The sequence below is a fragment of the Eleutherodactylus coqui genome, chromosome 8 (genome assembly GCF_035609145.1).
Source record: "Eleutherodactylus coqui strain aEleCoq1 chromosome 8, aEleCoq1.hap1, whole genome shotgun sequence".
NCBI lineage: Eukaryota > Metazoa > Chordata > Amphibia > Anura > Eleutherodactylidae > Eleutherodactylus > Eleutherodactylus coqui.
Window position 1 is genome coordinate 152123853 of NC_089844.1, and position 24206 is coordinate 152148058.

Consider the following 24206-nt stretch of genomic DNA (forward strand, 5'->3'; position numbering starts at 1 on the left):
TAACTACTATAACACTGCTTCTATGTAGAAGATTATAACTACTATAATACTGCCCCCATGTACAAGAATATAACTACTATAATGCTGCCCCCTATGTACAAGAATATTACTACTATAATACTGCCCCCTATGTATAAGAATATAACTACTATAATACTGCCCCTATGTACAAGAATATATCTACTATAATACTGCTCCCTATGTACAAGAATATAACTACTATAGTACTGCCCCCTATGTACAAGAATATAACTACTATAATACTGCTCCCTATGTATAAGAATATAACTACTATAATACTGCCTCCTATGTAGAAGAATATAACTACTATAATACTGCCCCCTATGTACAGGAATATAACTACTATAATACTGCCTGCTATGTACAAGAATATAACTACTATAATACTGCTCCTATGTGCAGGAATGTAACTACTATAATACTACCCTCTATGTACAAGAATATAACTACTATAATACTGCCCCCTATGTACAAGAATATAACTACTATAATACTGCCCCCTATGTACAAGAATATAACTACTATAATACTGCCCCTATGTACAAGAATATAACTACTATAATACTGCCCCCTATGTGCAGGAATGTAACTACTATAATACTACCCTCTATGTACAAGAATAGGCGATTATACGCATTTTTTAAATTGTTTTTATTAAAGGGGTTTTCCAGGGAAATACTATTGATAACCTATTATCAGGATGGGTCATCATCAATAGTTGACCTCCCGGGGTCCGTCGCTCGGTACCCTGACTGATCAGCTGAGGGGTCGCATACTGTCAGCATGGCAATAACACAGAGGTCGGAGCGGATGCTTTCACACCGCCCTCTGTGTAGTGGCCAGCGCTTCTAATTGCAGGCTCGGCTCTCATTGAAATTAATGAGACCCCAAACTGAAGTTACAAGCGCCGGCCACTACATGGGAGGTCGTCATGCAGATTTCCACTCCAAATTCATAAAGGTTGATGCGGAAGCCTCTATGACAAGCCACGTATAGTGGCTGGCGGTTGTAACTGCAGGCATGGCTCTCATTGATTTCAATGAGAGCCGTGCCTGCAGTTACAAGCGCCAACCACTGCATGAAGCTCAGCGCCGAGGCTTGCGCTCTTACCTCTGTGTTATTGTGACGCTGACAGCTTGTGCCTGCATAGCTGATCAGTCCGGATCCCGAGAGACTGAATCCGGCCGATCAACTATTAATGACCTCTCCTGATGATGATCAATAGTATTTCCATGGAAAACCCTTTTCTGTACATTTTTCTTACAAAGCCTCTCTTTGCCTAACTACATAGGGGAACAGTGGGCTCCAGCTGTGCCTGCACTGTTCTCTCTAGCACAGGCACAGCTGTTCCTGTTTACTCAATCCTTCTAATCTGTCTGTCCCCGGGGGGCTGTGTTAGGAGAAGCTGTTCTGTGCTGCAGACAGCTTCTCTCTTTTAGCGTCATTTTCCACCAAACCCAATACACTTTCATGTGAAGGAGAGAAGCCGTTTGCAGCATTTAACGGCTTCTCCTTATACAGCACCCGAGAATGGTACGGGGCAGGACAGTAATAAAACCAGCCTGGGGGACAGACAGATCATGGGGTGTACGAGGATTGAAAATAAAATATAAAAGATATTACTTAAGAAACTGATATATAGGAACAACTGTTCCTGCACTAGATAGAACAGTGCAGGCACAGCTGGAGCTCTCTCTTTTGCTATGCATGAATTCCCCTAGCAGCGCCCTCTACTGGCTGCATAGCAGAAGACGGTTTTTTAAGAAAAAATGTACAGAATAGGCTGGTAAAGCATATTGCAAAAATGCTTCCAATCACCTGTTCTGTATATTAAAGGGCTGGTACCAAAATTTCAAGTTCTCCCCTATTCTCAGGATATCCACAGGATAGGGCATAACCTGCTGATTGATGCGGGTCTCACTGCTGACACTACAGATGATCTAGAGAATGGCGGTTTCGTGTCTCCAGTCTCCTGGCAGTAAAGAGGAGAATGAATGGAGCGCTGGTCACGTAAGCACCGCAGCGCTCCATTCATGGTCAACGGAACTGTCAATCGGCACCTGCTTGGGTATTTCCTCAGCCCCATTGAAATGAATGGAGGGCTGACCGCACATGTTCAGCTAGTGCTCCATCCACAGTGATGTCAGTGCAGGTGACCCCCGGCTGTCGTGGGACTACAAGTCCAAGCATGCAGTGAGAACCACTAATCTAGGTTAGTAGCTGTCATTTATGATGGATACGTCCGGCACGTCACGGTGGCATAATCACGGACCCCTGTAATGTGGCCCCCTTCCTGTGGGTAGGTGATAAATGCCTCTGGCTGGAGTTCCCCTTTATGTTGCTCGCTCTCTGTTGTGGCCCCCACTAATTACATTTATTCCCCTTGGTGGTAACTTGTTCTGCTCCTGGCATTTGCATCCCATTGGGACCGATGTGTCTGCAGCTGATCCCAGTATATACAAGCTGCGGACTGTATATAGGGTGTTTATACCGCTCTAACCTGCTGCTGCGCACTTCTTGCCTTTACTGCTGTGGATTGCAATTTTGGAACACTATTGGGAACCCAGCTTGCCCCCTGGTGGCGAAGGCACCATGAAGAAGCCTGCAGCAGAGCAGTATATAATGATATATCACACATATACGCTATAGCTGTTGTGAAACCACAACTCCCAGCATGGAGGGAAGGCGTGCAGCTGCATGTGATGCTGGGACTACCAGCTTTACATACGACTGTCCTGTCGTATCACGAGTACTTGTTCTAGCACGGAGATTAATGATAATGCTCCCTCCACCCCTTCAGTCTCACAATGGTACAGCCGACTGTACTTTACAATTTAGGAGAATCTTTTGGGAAACACCAAAATGTGGGCTTGGTAGGGGAGGAGCCACACAGAGACAGGTGGATGGGCGGTGAGAACTGTACACGAGTTCCAATCACAGACTGAGCTCGGCTTGAGTGTTCTATCACCATGGAGATGGGCGGGGCGAACCTAATGGCTGGGATGTGGGAGCGCTCGGGGATGTGCTGAGGTCCAGCTCAGTGTGAGAGCCGGGACTGAGGGGAGAGCAGGAGTGTGAGTATATAGAGGGAGTATATACAGAGGAGTGGGAGGATATAGAGGGGAGTGGGAGGATATAAAGGGAGTATATACAGGGGAGTGGGAGGATATAGAGGAAGTATATACAGGGGAGTGGAAGTATATATAGAAGAGTATATAGGGAAGTATATGTATATACAGGGGAGTGGGATTATATATAGGTGAGTATATAGAGGGAGTATATACAGAGGAGTGGGAGGATATTAAAGGAGTATATACAGGGGAGTGGGAGTATATAGAGGAAGTATATACAGGGGAGTGGGAGTATATATAGAAGAGTATATAGGGAAGTATATATATATATATATATATATATATATATATATATACAGGGGAGTGGGATTATATATAGGTGAGTACATAGAGGAGTGTATAGACAGGACTCAGGAGCATATAGAGGAGAGTATATGTATATACAGGGGAGTGGGAGTATATAGAGGAAGTATATACAGGGGAGTGGGAGTATATAGAGGGGAGTGTGAGTATATAGAGGAAGTATATACAGGGGAGTGGGATTATATAGGTGAGTATATAGAGGGAAGTGGGAGTACATAGAGGAGTATATAGACAGGACTCAGGAGCATATAGAGGAGAGAATATGTATATACAGGGGAGTGGGAGTATATAGAGGAAGCATATACAGGGGAGTGTGAGTATATAGAGGGGAGTGTGAGTATATAGAGGAAGTATATACAGGGGAGTGGGAGTATATAGAGGAGAGTGTGAATATATAAAGAGGGTATATACAAGGGAGTGTGAGTGTATACATAGGTGAGTATATAGAGGGGAGTGGGAGTATATATAGAAGAGTATATAGGGAAGTATATGTATATACAAAGGAGTGGGATTATATATAGGTGAGTATATAGAGGGAAGTGGGAGTACATAGGAGTGTATAGACAGGACTCAGGAGCATATAGAGGAGAGTATATGTATATACAGGGGAGTGTGAGTGTATATATAGGTGAGTATATAGAGGAGAGTATATGTATATACAGGAGAGTGAGTATATAGAGGGCAGTGGGAAGTGTTACTAGTGATAGTATGTGTGCACCAGTAATGTGAATGTGAGCGCTTGTGTTAGACTGCAGCAGTGATATACTGTAGTACCTGCGCACGAGTATTTGTGCACCAGTGATAATAGTACCTGCGCACTAATGATAGAATGCCCACACATAACATAGTAGCTGTATGGTAGTGATAGAGTGCATATACACTAGTTATAATGGTACCTGGGTGCCCATGATACAGCACCTATACACTAGTGATAGCTTGTCTGTGCACCAGTGATATACAGTACCTGTGCACTAATTATAGAATGCCTGCACATTAAATAGTAGCTGTACACTGGTGATAGAGTGCATATACACTAGTTATAATGGTACCTGGGTGCCCATGATACAGCACCTATACACTAGTGATAGCTTGTCTGTGCACCAGTGATATACAGTACCTGTGCACTAATTATAGAATGCCTGCACATTAAATAGTAGCTGTACACTGGTGACAGAGTGCATATACCGTACATGTGCACCAATGTATGCTAGTACCTCTGCACTAGTGGTAATAGTACTTGTACACTAATGAGTACCTGAGCAGCAGTGAAATAGCACCTGGGTGCTAGTGATAGAGTGCTGAGTACCAGTGATAGAATACCTGTGTACCAATGGTAGAGTTGCTGTACACTAGTCATATACGGTAGTACCTGCACACCAGTGATAGAGTGCCTATGCACTAGCATTAAAGTACTTGTGCTTCAGTGAAAGAGTACCTGTGCACCAGTGGCAGGCTTGGAATCATAGAAATGTGTATGACTGCTGTGCTTTCAGGTCATGTGTAACAGCCAGTGATCGCTCCTCGTGGGTGGGGCTTAGCTGTGATTGACATATGAGAATGAGCAGTGATGGATGGAGCGGACATGCTGCCTGACAGCTGGATGACCTGCGGAGCCCCTCAGCACCGTCTATACAACCCAGTCTAGAAGTTCTCAGCAGGGAGCGGTCACTGTGTACTAAGTGCCGCAGGTCAGAGGTCAGTGGGGGGGAAGGCAGGTCTTGCATTAGGTGATCCTGCGGTGAGAGTCAAGAGAATCTGCTTGTGACATTAGACAACAGATGGGACCATGCAAGACAGCGCCCACTAGTGGACTGACCTGGAGGGTGGAGATGGCATCCGGCTGTGAAGGAGGTAAGCGCTGTCCATGTATTCACACTGCATGTTCTTTGGGGGTGGGTGCTAATTAGTAATCATGCTAATTACCCTCGGGCTGGGACCACCCTGTTGGTCTTCATTATCCCACTTGTGCAACTCCATTGAGATTCATGGGAGGCAGCGTCACACTGCAACTTTGTTATACACAGAATCATAAACTATGCCCACCCTGTCCCCGCCTCCACTGTCTACAGATATAGGAGTTTTCAAGATCTCTGCTTGCTGTCACTGAATAAGAGCATTCTTATTTATGTCCTGAAGCTGAAAACCTATACAGAGCCAGCACTTATCACAGCTGAGGGTTTGTTACAGTGTATTAGAGCAGATAACATGTACCGTGTTTCACCAAAAATAAGACAGTGTCTTATATTAATTTTTGTTCAAAAAGGTCTAACTTTTTTACATGTATAGCTGCCTGGACACTATTTAAATTGACTTTTTTAATTAACCGTTAGCAGGGCTTAATTTTGGAGTAGGGCTTATATTTCAAGCATCCGCAAAAAGCCTGAAAAATCATTTTGCATCCTCAAAAATTCTGGAAAATCATGCTATGTCTTATTTTCAGGGTATGCCTTATTTTCAGGGAAACAGGGTATCAGTCTGCAGTCCAGAGGATTGTGTACACTGGAACAACTGTAACAAACCCTCAGCAGTGATAGTGGTGGAAGCTACATACCCAGAATGCAAAGCATCCTACACCCCCCATACAATATGCCTTCTCCATGTTGGTACATTTGCAGCAGCCCGTCGGCCGCCATGGCTCGCTGCAGTCATGCAAATCCCTGCAATGTGAAGTGAGGTGTCATCATGTGACCGTGGCATCGCGCTGATTTGTGTCGATTCCTATAGAGAATAACAATGTGGGAGCTGAAACCTTCTATCTATGTAATGTCATTGGTCACCCAGCTTTCCCAGGTCCCTGAACGGCAAATGCCTTGTTACATGGTGGATGGGTATATGACTGCATAGCTAGGCCACTGTACAACTCACAAGGGGATATGAAAACCATTGTGGAAGTTGGAATGGCTTGGTTGTTACCCAACTTTCCCAGACCCCTGATTGGCTAAATAGTTTACCAACAGAAGTGGAGGCGAATGTGATTGTGGATCTGGGCATATTTATTATTGCGGACTCTAGGAAAGCTGGTTTACAACCCCTGTGAGAGTTGGAATAGTCATCATGTTGGTTGTCACCCAGCTTTCCCAGACTCCTGAATAGAAAAACAGCCTAATTACATAGTAGATGAAGTATGTCTTCAGAACTAGATGGATTTTGCATTTATGGCTCAAAGAAAGATGGGGTGCAAATTATGTCCATGTCATTTGTCACCGAGCTTTCCCTAGTCCCTGAATGGCAGACCTGCCTTGTTACGTAGGCGGATGGGTATATGACTGCATAGCTAGGCTACTGTACAACTCTTATGGAAACTATATGAAAACCATTGTGGGAGCTGGAACGGCTTCCATATTGGTTGTTACCAACCTTTCCCAGACCCCTGATTGGCCAATTAGTTTCCCAACACAGTGGATGGGAATCTGATTGTGGATCTGGGCATATTTATCATTCAGGACAAACTATTTACAACCCTGTGAGACTTAGAATAGTCACTGTGTTGGTTGTCACCCAGCTTTCCCAGCCTCCTAAATGGCAAAACAGCCTAATTGCATTGTAGATGAAGTGTGTCTTCTGAACTAGGCGGATTTTCTATTTATGGCTCAAAGAAAGATGGAGTACAACCCTACTTGTGGGAGCTAAAATGATCTCCATGTCACTTCTCACCCAGCTTTCCCTAGTCCCTGAATGGCAAAACTGCCTTGTTACACAGTGGAAGATATAACGGCATAATTAGGCGGATCTTCTAGTCAAATAAGACTGGTTTATAACATCTATGGGAGCAGAAAGAGGTGGGATATGGCTGATCACTCAGCTTTCCCAACCCCTGAGTGGTAAGGTGACCTAGTTACACAGCGCAGGGGGTATGACTTCATCATAACTAGATGGATCTGCCATATAGCACCCTAATAAAGCTGGGTGAGCTGCAGTAGTGACCTTGTAGAGCAATGGGCACCCAGCTTTCCCAGAAACAGATAAGTAAGGCCGTGTCCTCATCAGCACTAAAGGGGAGCAGAGCCGCTCTCAACTGTCTTATGGCAGAACCGATCGGCGCAGAACGTTCCGCATCGTCCATAATAGGTCCGTTCCATGTCCGTCCAGGACAAAATGGCGCTGCGCTCATCCGTCCGGTATTGTAACGGAAGTCAATGACGGAGGTTCCGAGCGGAAACATCAGCGCTGATGTCAGCTGACCTCGCGCAAAGCTGGATTTACACAGGGAGTGATTTCTGGGCGTTACCCAGAAATCGCACACGAAAAAGTGTTATCAATGGGTTAATTTAGATGAGCGCCGATGGAGCGAAAATGAAGAATCAGCAAGTCCTATTTTTGGCGATTCCGTCCCAGAATCACGTATTATTTCCTATGGGAGCAAAACAGCAACAAAAAAAAATCGCACTCACGTGTAAATACGGTTATCGACTTTTACTATTTGCTATTGGACTACATATCACTACCGGACAGAACTCGCTCGTGGAGATCGCCCGTGTGGCGGCGCCCGCATGCCGTGTACGCACAATTAGGTTTTTTTGCAGTCCTCAAAAATCAGTCCATTTTTTCTGCGATCTTCACGCGCTTTTTTTGATTTTCACTTGTTACTTCCATTCATTTTACATCAGTTTTTTATGCAAATTTTTTAAAAAACCCGCAATATCGTACGGGCTCTACACGTCCGGACGCCCCTTATTTATTTCTTATGGTCGCATGCGTTAAAAACGGATCACGCTCGCACCCATTGGCTGAATGCGGGATTTTCATCAAGACATGCTGCGGTTTTTTATACGTCCCATTAAGGTGTTCGCAGGTGTGGGCAATGTTTTGCGCATACCCACGTGTACATATGTGCAGATTTGCGCATCCCCATAGACCCCTGTGCTTCGCATGTCGTGGTTTTTTCACAAGCGTGAAAGGCGAATGCAAAAAAGAACCGTAAGAGCGGACCAATGAAATCAATGGGCTCTAATTGCTGCGTATTGCGCACGCAAAAATTGCCCGCACAAATACCGCCCGTGTGCGTCCGACCCTGAAGGAACACACGTGAATATCGCCACGCAGGTCAGGGTGTTCTATTCCTGTGTTGTCATACCCTAACCTTTTTGTACTGCTGTAGTAAATCGTGGCTGATATTGCGCCATCGCCGTTTTTATACGGCACGGGAAAAGATAGGTCCTGCCCTATTTTCCGCCGTGTTACTCAGCATGCTCCCATAGACTTCTACGGAAGCTGAAAAAAAGGGAGGCGGAGGGAGTTACCCTCCCATACATTTGAAATTTGCGCACAAAAATAATCCTCGCTGTTTGAACTGCTGCACGGATTCCCATCCAAATGAATGGGATGTTGAAATGGCGCAGTTTTGATGAGGATTCCATGTCAAATCCACGGCAAAATTCCGCCATGCACTTTTCTCTGGATATTCCCGGAGTCTTGATTTTCTTGTTTCTCCCTGCGGAGGACGCCGCTCCTGACCCTGAGACGGATGACTTTGAGCCTGAGGGCATGGGCACGAGATTTATGGCATGCTGCAGCATTTTGTACTTTTCTGCGCCTTCAAGCTGTAATTCGAGTTTCCATTGTCCGATATCGGTGGAAAGATCTTGTCCTTGAGAAGGTGGCATACCAATAGTCTGATAGACGGGAGGCGGGAAACCTCAGCGCACGCCATTTAACTACTTACTGGGGAAGCTGGTTCTGGTGACTCGGGGGGCCTGTATACATCAAACGGACACTTTATTAGGGCCGTCAGCTGTTATAGCCCATCCACTCAAAGGAACGTCGAGTTGTGTGTTCGGACACGTTAGTTGGAGCAGCAGTGCTGCTCTTCACCGTGCTGCACCTGTTGGTTAGCATGATTCCTGACATCCTCCTCTGACCCCTTTTTTAGTGAAGCGTTGTTTCCATCCACAGGATCCTCTTATACTGGATGTTTTCCTCACTTACACCATTCTCTGTATATGTAACGCCGTTACATGAGAAAACCCCGTGGTTGGCAGTGACACCCCGCCCCCAGCTAGTCCAGCACTGATGACCGGACCTCATTGGAAGTCACTCAGATCGCTGGATTTTCCCATCTAATGTGGATTCACACTGAAGCTGATCCATGGAGAACTGGTCACAAGATTTTATGCTGCATCCGGGGTCACGGGGAAAATTTCCATACAGGGAAGCGCCAAAAGCGAAAGGGCTGGGGCTCTAATAAAAGGGGCCATTCACTGTACACGATTTTAAAGGGTTTGTATAATTTACTCTTCGCAGATGAGATATTATAGAGTTTCCTCTCCGATTAAAAAGATGTGATTTGTTTTTTTTCTTGTTCCTTATTTCCGAAGTTATAGCATTTCCAAAATCACACTTTTGACCAATTTACATTTTAGTTTATGAGTTGAGGGCGCTGTTGCATTGGTATCAATGGAAAATGTTTGCAAAAGACAGTGGTCAAAAGTGGTACTGCAAGTAACTGAAAATCCCGAGAAGAATAGAAGGGAGCATCATACAGGAATAGACAAGATGTCGATTTATTCGGCATGAAGAGATCTACAATGTTATATATTAGAGATGTGAGGGATTTAGATCGCTGGGGTTGCTCTCCCTCAAAATGACCAAATGGATGGCTGATGATTAAACAACCTCATATTGGTCACCATGGAATCTCTTCTGTTCGAGTCACATTGTATCAAGCCACAGCTTACTTATATAAACATTGTTGCAATATTGCGGCTGCGGGCTGTAGCTCCTGTCTGCGTCGCCCAATGCTTCGGGTTTCTATTGTTGTCACCTCCATTATTCCTGTCTTCACTAATCGGTGAAGAGTAATTGGGCAGATTTATGAAACCATCTGAAAGGAGAACTATCTTACTTGCCCATCGCAACCAATCACAGCACAGCTTTCAATTTACCATACAAAATGAAAGCTGCACTCTGATTGGTTGCCAGTGTGTCTTGTGATTCTGATTACCGCTATGAAGTGCTGTACGTGTAACCCAATAGATCCATTCCTGGGTATTGATATGGGGGGAGGAGGGAGGTGCTGGCGAAGTTTCAAAGCTCTTTTGCGTAATTGTATCCCACGGAATGAAGGTCTCCTAATTCACCGAAACTGGAAGCGAAGAATGTGTAAGGCACTAATAAAGTGGGATTATGTGGAAGGAACCCGATAGCTGGAAGACTACGGCGAGATCACCACTCCAGGTAGGCGGTCGCAGCCGAGGCGAATGTTGTGTGACCCGTCGCAGTGAAGGAAACTATTCATTGGTTCTATGCTGACCATGTTCTGCACACACAAAGCTGTATTTCGTTACAATGTATCAGTGATGCCTAACTTCAGAGTTAGGCTACATTCACACAGTCGGGCGCGATATCGTTTTTTTTTTTTTTGTGGAGCCGCCCATAACGCACAAGCGTCATCCGAGTGCAATCCGTTTCACGTGCATGAAAAAAATGGAGATGGTCGAATTGACATTATTTAATACTCCCACTGCAGGGTGTATTCACGCGGGCGAGCGCAGTGTAGATCAGTGTAGATTTTCACTCGCGTGCCCCGCGTTATTGTGATAAAAAAGCGCGATTTACATCCGTTTTTCACATGCGTGAAAAAAAAATATTGCATGTGATTCCAATAGTGGAATTCTTTCCAACCGGATTGTACCCGCATGTAACTGGCATGGCATCTGAGCGCGATCCATGGGTGGAACACCCCCCCCACAGGAAATAATGGGCGAACGGGAATCATCCAAAAAAGATAGAATGGACTGTTTTCCCATGCAAGATCTGTTCATCCCGGAATCGGACGGGAACATCGCCTGTGTGAATATGGCCTAAGTCAAGGGGTGCGTGAAAAAAAAAACAGAACACCTTTGTATCCCATGCAAGTGGATTCCTTTTCTTTAACGCACCCCCTGACTTGAATGGGCGATTCTGGTCCGAAAATGTCAGCAGAATTCGACGTGTCGCCATTTTTTTTTTAACAGATTATCCCACAGGTGATTACGCACATCAGTGCGCGTTCCTAAGTTTCAAACGCGGACGTTAATATCATCCATACGAATAAGCCCTCATATGACAGATTTTCCGTTCAGGGGTCTGGAAAAGTTTTTCTTTAAAGGGGAATGAAACTTCTAGGGTGATACGTAGCGGAGTGACAACATCGGCGCAGCACATACTCTTCCGCCACCAAAATAGCCGCCCGGTGTCAGGCTGCAGTCTGTTCCTTCCCTCTCGCCGTGTGGATATCTATGAAAGCGGGTCACATTACAGCCTTGTGTTACCCGATCTGGAACGCTGCCCGCTGGCAGCCTGAGACTCAGTAGTAGTGCCCTGGCAGCGCACGTTACCCTCCGATGGTCGCCCTGATCCTTTATCTGCGGGTTTCTAACCTGGAAATATCTCCTCAGCTCCACAAGTGGAACCTCTGCAGAGAAGACGGCACTTGTAAGGTTATTGGGGGCAAGGCTGGGATTACGTAGACATGGGTATCCTAATCTCCAGATATTTAAAGGGACAGTACCGCAATGGCATCGCCTGCATCTCACTCCACATTTGTTACTTATTGCTACTCCACACAAACTGAACATGCTCCAATTTCCATCCCCGGTTACCGCTGACTTACAACACTACAACTCCCAGCATGCTCTGACAGTTGAGTAAAAAACATATATCCGACTCAACGTATGCAGTGCATGTAGTACTGTATATATAGGGTAAAAGGGACTGCAAAACTAGGTTGGAGCTGCAGTGATGGCCGCAGTACCTGGCACCCATCTGTTTCAGGTACAGATATAACTAAGAAATGGCTAGAACCAGATGGGGACGACTCGCAGACTCGCTCTTATATGAAATGGGTTTGAGTGATGAGCATTCGGCTTTCTGAGGTTTCTTACTTTCCTTATTCCAGAGTGTTTACAAGAAGCTCCACATATGGACATCATGTGGATGTAACCCCACGTCCTACTGATCACCGGACAACCTGGATTATCTACACCAAGGTATTTATTGCCTCTCAGGTGTGCTTCTTCATATGAGGTCCTAGCGCTATCATATAGAGTGTGAATATAGGTGCTAATATGGCAGTGGTAACTGTTATTCCTAGTCATATAATTAATATACTAAATGTTAATGCAATACTAACAAGATCTTATGCAGAAAAATGTAACTACTGCAATACTGCCCCCTATGTACAAGAATATAACTACTATAATACTGCTCCCTATGTACAAGAATATAACTACTATAATACTGCCCCCTATGTACAAGAATATAACTACTATAATACTGATCCCTATGTACAAGAATATAACTACTATAATACTGCCCCCTATGTACAAGAATATAACTACTATAATACTGCCCCCTATGTACAAGAATATAACTACTATAATACTGCCCCTATGTACAAGAATATAACTACTATAATACTGCTGCTATATACAAGAATATAACTACTATAATACTGCTCCCTGTGTACAAGAATATAACTTCTATAATACTATCCCCTATGTACAAGAATATAACTACCATAATACTGCCCCCTATGTACAAGAATATAACTACTATAATACTGCCCCCTATGTATAAGAATATAACTACTATAATACTGCCTCCTATGTACAAGAATATAACTACTATAATACTGCCTCATATGTACAAGAATATAACTACTATAATACTGCCTCCTATGTACAAGAATATAACTACTATAATACTGCCCCCTATGTACAAGAATATAACTACTATAATACTGCCTCCCATGTACAAGAATATAACTACTATAATACTGCTCCTATGTACAAGAATATAACTACTATAATACTGCCCCCATGTACAAGAATATAACTACTATAATACTGCCCCTATGTACAAGAATATAACTACTATAATAATGCCCCTATGTACAAGAATATAACTACTATAATACTGCCCCCTATGTACAAGAATATAACTACTATAATACTGCCTCTATGTACAAGAATATAACTACTATAATACTGCCCCTATGTACAAGAATATAACTACTATAATACTGCCCCCTATGTACAAGAATATAACTACTATAATACTGCCCCTATGTACAAGAATATAACTACTATAATACTGCTCCTATGTACAAGAATATAACTACTATAATACTGCCCCCTATGTACAAGAATATAACTACTATAATACTACCCCCTATGTACAAGAATATAACCACTATAATACTGCCCTCTATGTACAAGAATATAACTACTATAATACTGCCCCCTATGTACAAGAATATAACTACTATAATACTGCCCCTATGTACAAGAATATAACTACTATAATACTGCTCCTATGTACAAGAATATAACTACTATAATACTGCCCCCTATGTACAAGAATATAACTACTATAATACTACCCCTATGTACAAGAATATAACTACTATAATACTGCCTCCTATGTACAAGAATATAACAACTATAATACTGCTCCTATGTACAAGAATATAACTACTATAATACAGCCCCCTATGTACAAGCATAAAACTACTATAATACTGCCCTCTATGTACAAGAATATAACTACTATAATACTGCCCCCTATGTACAAGAATATAACTACTATAATACTGCCCCCTATGTACAAGAATATAACTACTATAATAGTGCCCCCTATGTACAAGCATAAAACTACTATAATACTGCCCTCTTTGTACAAGAATATAACTACTATAATACTGCTCCCTATGTACAAGAATATAACTACTATAATACTGCCCCCTATGTACAAGAATATAACTACTATAATATTGCCCCCTATGTACAAGAATATAACTACTATAATACTGACACCTATGTACAAGAATATAACTACTATAATATTGCCCCCTATGTACAAGAATATAACTACTATAATACTGCCCCTATGTACAAGAATATAACTACTATAATACTGCTCCCTATGTACAAGAATATAACTACTATAATACTGCCCCCTATATACAAGAATATAACTACTATAATACTGCCCCCTATGTACAAGAATATAACTACTATAATACTGCCCCTATGTACAAGAATATAACTACTATAATACTGCCCCTATGTACAAGAATATAACTACTATAATACTGCCCCCTATGTACAAGAATATAACTACTATAATACTGCCCCTATGTACAAGAATATAACTACTATAATACTGCTCCCTATGTACAAGAATATAACTACTATAATACTGCCCCCTATGTACAAGAATATAACTACTATAATACTGCCCCCTATGTACAAGAATATAACTACTATACTACTGCCCCTATGGACAAGAATATATCTACTATAATACTGCCCCCTATGTACAAGAATATAACTACTATAATACTGCCCCCTATGTACAAGAATATAACTACTATAATACTGCGCCCTATGTGCAAGAATATAACTACTATAATACTGTCCACTATGTACAAGAATATAACTACTATAATACTGTCCCCTATGTACAAGTATATAACTACTATAATACTGCCCCCCTATGTACAAGAATATAACTACTATAATACTGCCCCCTATGTACAAGAATATAACTACTATAATACTGCCCCTATGTACAAGAATATAACTACTATAATACTGCCCCCTATGTACAAGAATATAACTACTATAATACTGCCCCCTATGTACAAGAATATAACTACTATAATACTGCCCCCCTATGTACAAGAATATAACTACTATAATACTGCCCCCTATGTACAAGAATATAACTACTATAATACTGCCCCTATGGACAAGAATATAACTACTATAATACTGCCCCCTATGTACAAGAATATAACTACTATAATACTGCCCCCTATGTACAAGAATATAACTACTATAATACTGCCCCCTATGTGCAAGAATATAACTACTATAATACTGTCCCCTATGTACAAGTATATAACTACGATAATACTGCCCCCCTATGTACAAGAATATAACTACTATAATACTGCCCCCTATGTACAAGAATATAACTACTATAATACTGCCCCCCTATGTACAAGAATATAACTATTATAATACTGCCCCCTATGTACAAGAATATAACTACTATAATACTATCCCCTATGTACAAGAATATAACTACTATAATATTGCCCCCTATGTACAAGAATATAACTACTATAATACTGTCCCCCTATGTACAAGAATATAACTACTATAATACTGCCCCCTATGTACAAGAATATAACTACTATAATACTGTCCCCTATGTACAAGTATATAACTACTATAATACTGCCCCCTATGTACAAGAATATAACTACTATAATACTGCCCCCTATGTACAAGAATATAACTACTATAATACTGCCTCCTATGTACAAGAGTATAACTACTATAATACTGCCTCCTATGTACAAGAATATAACTACTATAATACTGCCTCCTATGTACAAGAATATAACTACTATAATACTGCCCCCTATGTACAAGAATATAACTACTATAATACTGCCCCGTATGTACAAGAATATAACTACTATAATACTGCCCCTATGTACAAGAATATAACTACTATAATACTGCCCCCTATGTACAAGAATATAACTACTATAATACTGCCCCCTATGTACAAGAATATAACTACTATAATACTGCCCCCTGTGTACAAGAATATAACTACTATAATACTGCCTCCCATGTACAAGAATATAACTACTATATTACTGCCCCCTATGTACAAGAATATAACTACTATAATACTGCCCCCTATGTACAAGAATATAACTACTATAATACTGCCCCCTATGTACAAGAATATAACTACTATAATACTGCCCCCTATGTACAAGAATATAACTACTATAATACTGCCCCGTATCTACAAGAATATAACTACTATAATACTGCTCCCTATGTACAAGAATATAACTACTATAATACTGCTCCCTATGTACAAGAATATAACACTATAATACTGCCCCCTATGTACAAGAATATAACTACTATAATACTGCCCCCAGTGTGCAATAATATAACTACTATAATACTGCTCCTATGTACAAGAATATAACTACTATAATACTGCTCCCATGTACAAGAATATAACTACTATTATACTGCCCCCTATGTACAAGAATATAACTACTATAATACTGCTCCCTATGTACAAGAATATAACTACTATAATACTGCTCGCTATGTACAAGAATATAACTACTATAATACTGCTCCCTATGTACAAGAATATAACTACTATAATACTTCCCCCTATGTACAAGAATATAACTACTATAATACTGCCCCCTATGTACAAGAATATAACTACTATAATACTGCCTCCTATACACAAGAATATAACTACTATAATACTGCCTCCTATGTACAAGAATATAACTACTATAATACTGCACATTATGTACAAGAATATAACTACTATAATACTGCTCCCTATGTACAAGAATATAACTACTATAATACTGCCCCCTATGTACAAGAATATAACTACTATAATACTTTCCCTTATGTGCGAGAATATAACTACTATGAAATTGCCCCTTAGGTTATATATACACAAGCACGAAACCTTGGAGTGTTGCAAGTCTATTAGGTGCTACTTTTTGGAGCTTTCAATCCTCATACTTCAAGTGTTCCCCTATTTTAGAGCATTATTCATTTTCTACTGCTGGAGTTGGTCTTCACCAGTTTTTTAAACTCATTATATGACGCCCCTAATGAAACCCCATAGAGTAGAAACACGTTGAGTTTATCCATAAGAGTCCTTCTTATTTTTGTATGTACACCCATCACTGGTCCATGGTGTGGGTGGAGGAGGTCTCATACACACTGACCACTACACTTTTCTTTCTTGAGCTTTCGACTAGGGTGATAAAGTTGGAACGTATTTGTGCTTTTCTGTTGTTTCTATGTTGTATGTCCAAATACCATAGTTTCACATGCTCGCCCATGTGAATGTAGCCTTAGGGAGAAGAATACAGGACTCGGCGGGTGGCTTCTTTCATATATGACTATGCTTCTTTGTCCTCCCTTGGTGTAATACATCTATGGACATGTATATCTTTACACCATGAGGAAGGCTCTTACTGTATATAGTATTCATACCTGTAATATGGCTGTATACAGAATACGGCAGGTCTTATACTGTTCAGCTCTCTTATTACAGCGGGCAGGCAGTGGCACTGCCAATTCATGTTCTGGAGCGAAAGAAAACGTCTTTATTTCCTCCTCCTACACGTTCCTGCTGATGAAGATCTGCACAATGCAGGGAGAGTGGCGCAGTATGTCGGGCTATGTCTTGCCAGCCTCCTACTGGCTTTGAACAGTTTGGGAGATGGCAGCACAAGGAGCATTTGTTTGCTTCTCAATTAGGGCATTGTCCCTGTGATTTACGGCGGTCCTCCCACGGCACGCTCCACTAACAGCAATATCCCCGAGTGCCGGGCAAAGGAGCCTTTGTTATTTTTAATAGGGGAAACATTGTCATTAGTGGATGTAAAGATCAGACTGTCTGCGGAAGGGACTGTTCCTTGGCTGTTTGTGTAGACAATATGTTACATGGAGGGGAACAGTCAGCATGGTTGGAGGAGGAAGTGGGGTGAACTTACATTGTATCATATGGCCCTTCTCAGTTGGCCCCCATTTCCAAATATTAAAAGCTACATGTGCTCAGGAATATTTACTTTCTCTTAATGCGAATGCTGTTCCCTATGTCACAGCTGAAGTTTATGCTTCAGAGCTGTTCTTTCTATTATAGCTTTCCATCCAGGGACAATCAAAGCAATAGTCAACCATTTTGGAAGCTACGGGGAATTGTCTTTGGTCACTTGGTCACCCACAAGTGTATTGTATAGCTACCTATTGATAGACAATGGTCCTATTACCAGGGCCTTCACTTCTACCCAATATCAGTTGGGTCCCGATATTCTGCTAGGCAATAGAATTTAGTAATGCCCATGGCTGGTTGCATCTCAACATATTATTTGCCATAACGACCCTTTTTCTTTGCTCGCCGGGTTCTCATCTATTGCAAGGAACGGTCGCTGACATCTATTAGCCCCAAGTGTGTGTGATGTCTAGATAAGAGCAAGAAATGGAGGAACATTAAGATTTTCCCAGTGGCCTGGAGTATTTTTACAGTCTTTGGAGTATCAGACTTCTCGATGACAACAGTTTCCAAGAAAGACCAATAGACATAATACATAAAGGTGTCCTCCATAACGAGTGGTGGAAGACGCAAGGAGTGGTTGTCCTCATATATTGTAACAGTTAGAGAGCAGGTATAACTGAATGTTGAGGTGCAGGAAAGAGTTGGGTTTGCCAGAACCAATGACGTTCAAGTGTGTAGCTCAAGATCTGATAGAACATGAAGCCAATGAAAGTAGTCTGTCCAACCAGGACCTACTATTGGAACATTGGGGTATCTCCAGGATGTTCTGTTTCTAACTTTGTGACTCCTTCTTAAACTACTTTTGGAACATTTGGTCCATATCCGAGCTGGGCTACAGTGCATTACAGAATAAAGAAGAATTGAGTTTGCCTATTCACTATTCCAGCATGTTACACCTAGAACATGAAACCCAGGAAGCCTGGAACATTTAGGGTTTCTCCAGTAGCTCCTTCCATGGTGGCCCCTTCTTCTATTCCTTTATTATTCTCTCTTTTACTACATTTAGAAATGTTTGGTCCACGTCAGAGTTCATGTAGAATGCGCTACAGGTCAAGGGACAATTGTATTTGTAAGTTGAGCAAATATTCAAGGTCAAGGTATCTGGTAGAACAAGACCCACTTCTGGAATGGTGACAGTACAGGTGCAATCAAATTTATTCAACTCCCATTGCAAATTAGATGTATTTGTGAAATGTACAAGCTTTCAGCTGTTTGCAAAATAAAAAACAAAAAAACTATGAAACAAGAACAATGTAAACAGTTCAACACAACTAATAGAGCAAGTGTTTTTTTCCAAATTCACCACAAAATGCAACTTTTAATGATTACTGCAATTGCAGAATTATTCAACCTCCTGAATAAAACCTCTCATAAGAGCACATATTTGCAAATCAGGTGTTGTCTTAAGCACACCTGATGCAACTCAACTTATAAATGGCTTCATTACTTACATCAGGTATGCTTAAGATAAAACACATCAAATACCTGGACTGGTTAGGGCTTTGGTGACTGTAATGTTTGATTGCATCTTAAGTCAAGAGAGTGGTCCAAAAAGTTAAGAGTAGAACTCACTGCCTTGCACAAACAAGGAAAAGGGTACAAAAAGATATTAAAGGCACTGAATGTTTTTAGAAGCACAGCTGAAAGCTATTCTTTGGATCTGTGAAAGAAAACTGGAACTTTTTGGGCCTATTGATCTTTGGTATATCTACAGGAGAAAGTATGAAATATCCGCTGAAAAGAACACTTTGCCCACAGTGAAGCATGGTGGTGGCTCATTGATGCTCTGGAGCTGCTTTGCTTCTTCCGGCACTGGAAAGAAGCAGCTTGTGGAGGACAAGATGAATTCCATCAAGTATGAGGAAATCCTAGAAGTAATCTTCATGTCTCCCGTGAGGAGGTTGAAACTTGGGCATCACTAGACCTTCCAATAGAACAGTGACTGCAAGAATACCTCTAAGTTCACCAAGGCTTGGTTTCAAGAGTCCTTGAAGACCATCTAGGCTTCTAGTTCCTAGTACAACAAGAAGACCAGAACGTGATCTATAGTAACCTAGAACATTGAAGGTTTCTTCAGTATTTTCTTCCTTAGTGGTCTCTTCTTTTATTCCTTTATGATTACATTTTTTGGTAAATTTAGAGATTTTTGGTTGACAGCCAAATTAAGGTACAGTGCCCCACAGGTCTACGAGCAGTTGAGTTCGTAGGGTTAGAAAACCTACAAGCTTGTGGGTCAAATTATCTGCTAGAACAAGACCCGCCTATGGAATATTTAGAGTGTATTTTTCAATATCTTCTTTCACTAACTTGCAATCCTTTGATTTACTACTTTTGGAACTGTTTTGTCCACATTTGACTTGGGGTACAGTGCATTACAGAATAATGGAAGGTTGAATTTCTAAGTCCAGATAACAGCCAAGCTTCTAGTCTTTAAGTCATGGTAGAACAAGAAAGACCAGGAAGCGAGCCTGCATGATCTAAGCGAGAACATTGGGGGTTTGTCTGGTATCTCCTTCCCTGGTGGTCTCTTCTTTTACTCCTTTGTGATTCTCTCTTTTGGTACATTTAGAAAGTTTTGGTCAATATCATAGTTTAGCTACACGGTCCTGCAGGTCTTAGAGCAGTTGGGTTTGTATGGTCCGCAAGCATCTACGTTTGTAGGTCAGGTTATATAGTAGAACATGATCTGCTATTGGAATGTCAAGGATATGTCCAGTATCTTCCTTCTCTAACTTTGTGATTTCTTCTTTTAGTTCTTTTGGAACTTATTGGTCCACATCCTAGTTTTGGTACAGCACATTACATTATAAAGGCCAGTTGAATGTCTGGATGACGTCGAAGCTTCTAATTTATAAGTCCTGGAAGAACAAGAAGACCAGGAAGCGAGCCTGACTGATCTAAGCTAGAAAGTTGAGGGTTTCTCCAGTATCTTCTTCCTTGGCGGTCCTTCTTTTACTCATTGGTGATTCTCCTTTTTGCTACATTTCGAAATTTTTGGTTGACATCAAGAGTATGTGTATAATATGCTGCAAGCCAAGGATCAGTTGGGTTTGTAGGCTCAGCGAAAATCCAAGCTTGTAGGTCAGGTCACCTGGCAGAACAAGACTTACTACTGAAATGTCAAGGATATATCCAGTATCTTTTTCATTTAAGTTTGTAGTCCTTTATACTATGTTTTGAACTTTTTCAGCCACATCTGAGTAGGAGTAAAATGCATTACAGAATAAAGGACACCTAAATTTGAATGTCAGGATAAGGTCAAAGCTTCTAGTTTTCAAGTCCTGGTACAACAAGGACCAGGAAGCGAGCCTGACCTACTATTGGCCCACAATTGATTTGGGCTACAGTGTGTTTCAGAACAAAGGATGGTTAAATTTCTGTGTCCAGATAACATCCAAGCTTTTAGTACATAAGTCTTGGTAGAACAAGAAAGACCAGGAAGTAAGCCTGCCTGGTCTAAGCTAGAACTTTGAGGGTTTCTCGTTCCTTGGTGGTCTCTTCCTTTACTCCATTGTGATTCTCTTTTTTTGGTACATTTAGAGAGTTTTGGTCAACATCAGAGCTTAGGGAGAAGATGCTACAGGTCTTGGAGCAGTTGGCTTTGTATAGTCCGCAAACATCCAAGCTTATAGGTCAGGTTATCCAGTAGAACAAGACCTACACCTGAAATGTCAAGGATATTTCCAGTATCTTCCTTCTCCAGCTTTGTGATTCCTTCTTTTTTTACTTTTGAAACTTTTTGTCAACATCCTAGTGCAGTGCATTACAAAATATAGGACAGTTGAATTTGAATGTCTGGATAGCGTCCAAACTTCTAGTCCATAAGTTCTGGTAGAACTAGAAAGGCCAGGTACAGTGCATGGTAGGATAAGGAACATATGGCTAGCTAATACCTAAGCTTAGATGTCATTAAATCTGGTGGGACGTATCACCCAGGAAATTGTTATTTTCCACAGAAGGAGCGGACACTCTTGCTGTAGTGCATGTGGAGAGATTCAGTCTTCAATAATAAAGAATTCCAGAAGTCACGTAACTAATAGTGATCCTTTCAAATTTTATCCAGACATAAGGAATACAAGTAAGCGGCATATGCCACGCATTTCACCCCATCCAAAGGCTGTGGACAGGCCGAAATGTATCCTTATGTTGGTTTAAAAGTAAAAGGCTCAGGAAACTATCCTGATACATCAAGGGCTACAACTAGAACGTTCAAGGTTACTTCATTATCTTACTTCTTTTGGAATTTTTTGGCCATTTTAGAGTTCCGATACTGATTTTCGTACAACTAAAAACTTTTAGTGTTGCAGAGTTGAGTGACATATGGAAGAACCTTAGCAAGACTCAATTAATACTTAGTAGTCCATTGACTTTTCTCCAGTTTGTTCCTTCAGTTTCTTCTTTTAGAACTTTTTAATTCAGGTCAGAGCTCATGTACATAACAGTGAAGGATAAGTAATGTATGTACACAGTGACTCAGCCAGCAGAATAGTGAGTGCAGCTCTGGGGTATAATACAGCATGTAACTCAGGATCAGTACAGGATAAGTAATGTATGTACACAGTGACTCAGCCAGCAGAATAGTGAGTGCAGCTCTGGAGTATAATACAGGATGTAACTCAGGATCAGTACAGGATAAGAAATGTATGTACACAATGACTCCACCAGCAGAATAGTGAGTGCAGCTCTGGAGTATAATACAGGATGTATCTCGGGATCAGTACAGGATAAGTAATGTATGTACACAGTGACTCCACCAGCAGAATAGTGAGTGCAGCTCTGAAGTATAATACAGGATGTAACTCAGGATCAGTACAGGATAAGTAATGTATGTACACAGTGACTCCACCAGCAGAATAGTGAGTACAGCTCTAGAGTATAATACAGGATGTAACTCAGGATCAGTACAGGATAAGTAATGTATGTGCACTGTGACTCCACCAGCAGAATAGTGAGTGCAGCTCTGGAGTATAATACAGGATGTACCTCAGGATCAGTACAGGAAAAGTAATGTATGTACACAGGGACTCAGCCAGCAGAATAGTGAGCTCTAGAGTATAATACAGGATGTAACTCAGAATCAGTATAAGGTTAAAGGGGTTGTCTCGCGCTGAAACGGGTTTTTTTTTTTCAATAGGCCCCCCGTTCGGCGCGAGACAAACCCAAGGGATGGGTTAAAAAAAAATATATATATATATATTACTTACCCGAATCCCCGCTCTGCGACGACTTCTTTCTTCCTTCTCCAAGATAGCCGCCGGGATCTTCACCCACGATGCACCGCGGGTCTTCTCCCATGGTGCACCGTGGGCTCTGTGCGGTCCATTGCCGATTCCAGCCTCCTGATTGGCTGGAATCGGCACACGTGACGGGGCGGAGCTACGATGACGACGCGGGACCAGCTCTCCGGCACGAGCGGCCCCATTCACCAGGCAGAAGACCGGACTGCGCAAGCGTGTCTAAAAACGCCAGAAGACAGCGAATTTAGACGGATCCATGGCGACGGGGACGCCAGCAACGGAGCAGGTAAGTGAATAACTTCTGTATGGCCAATATTTAATGCACGATGTATATTACAAAGTGCATTAATATGGCCATACAGAAGTGTATGACCCCTACTTGCTGCCGCGAGACAACCCCTTTAAGTATTGTCACATTGGCATCCACTAGAAGGAAATATTCTTTAAAGGGAATACCACCAGAATTTCTGAATCATCAGTTTCTTCAAGTTGGGTAATCTGATTTATAGAGATCTCTTTAATTTACTAAATGCTACTTCCTTTTTTGGAACTGGTAAGGGTCACAGGTCTCCTTAATAATGTATGAGAAAACAAGTAAAGGTAGTACTCCACTATAAAATGAGTATAAACATATTTTATTGTTCTGGCCCTCATGTAATTTATCAGCAATGTGTGACATGGCTGGGTCGTAAGACACAAAATACCTCAATCTTGCCATAGGTACTTAGTGACCTGACTATGTAACAGTAAGGGAAATGACTGTATGGTTTGTGTGAGTGACCTCTCTCCAGATCCGTTGGACCCGATTTTACATTTTGATATAAAGGGACAAGTTTTTCCTCATTTTCAGGATGTTGCGTATTGATCAATTGGTTCAACTTCCCAAAATATTTCTGCC

At 41.6% G+C, this 24206-nt stretch overlaps 1 protein-coding gene across 3 annotated transcripts in view; it reads left to right on the top strand.

Moving 5' to 3' along the window:
- Positions 1-3022: 3022 nt before the first annotated feature.
- The window catches only part of SEC14L5 (SEC14 like lipid binding 5), an 89865-nt gene continuing 68681 nt past the window's right edge, over positions 3023-24206 (top strand). The window contains exons 1-3 of one of the 3 annotated variants that reach the window (XM_066576706.1): positions 3023-3095; positions 4949-5306; positions 12331-12421. The gene's annotated coding sequence lies outside the window, so the exon portion shown is untranslated. Of the gene's footprint in view, positions 3096-4948; positions 5307-11663; positions 11868-12330; positions 12422-20934; positions 21034-24206 lie in introns of those variants that run through there. The other 2 variants (XM_066576705.1, XM_066576707.1) reach the window with 2 other exon arrangements.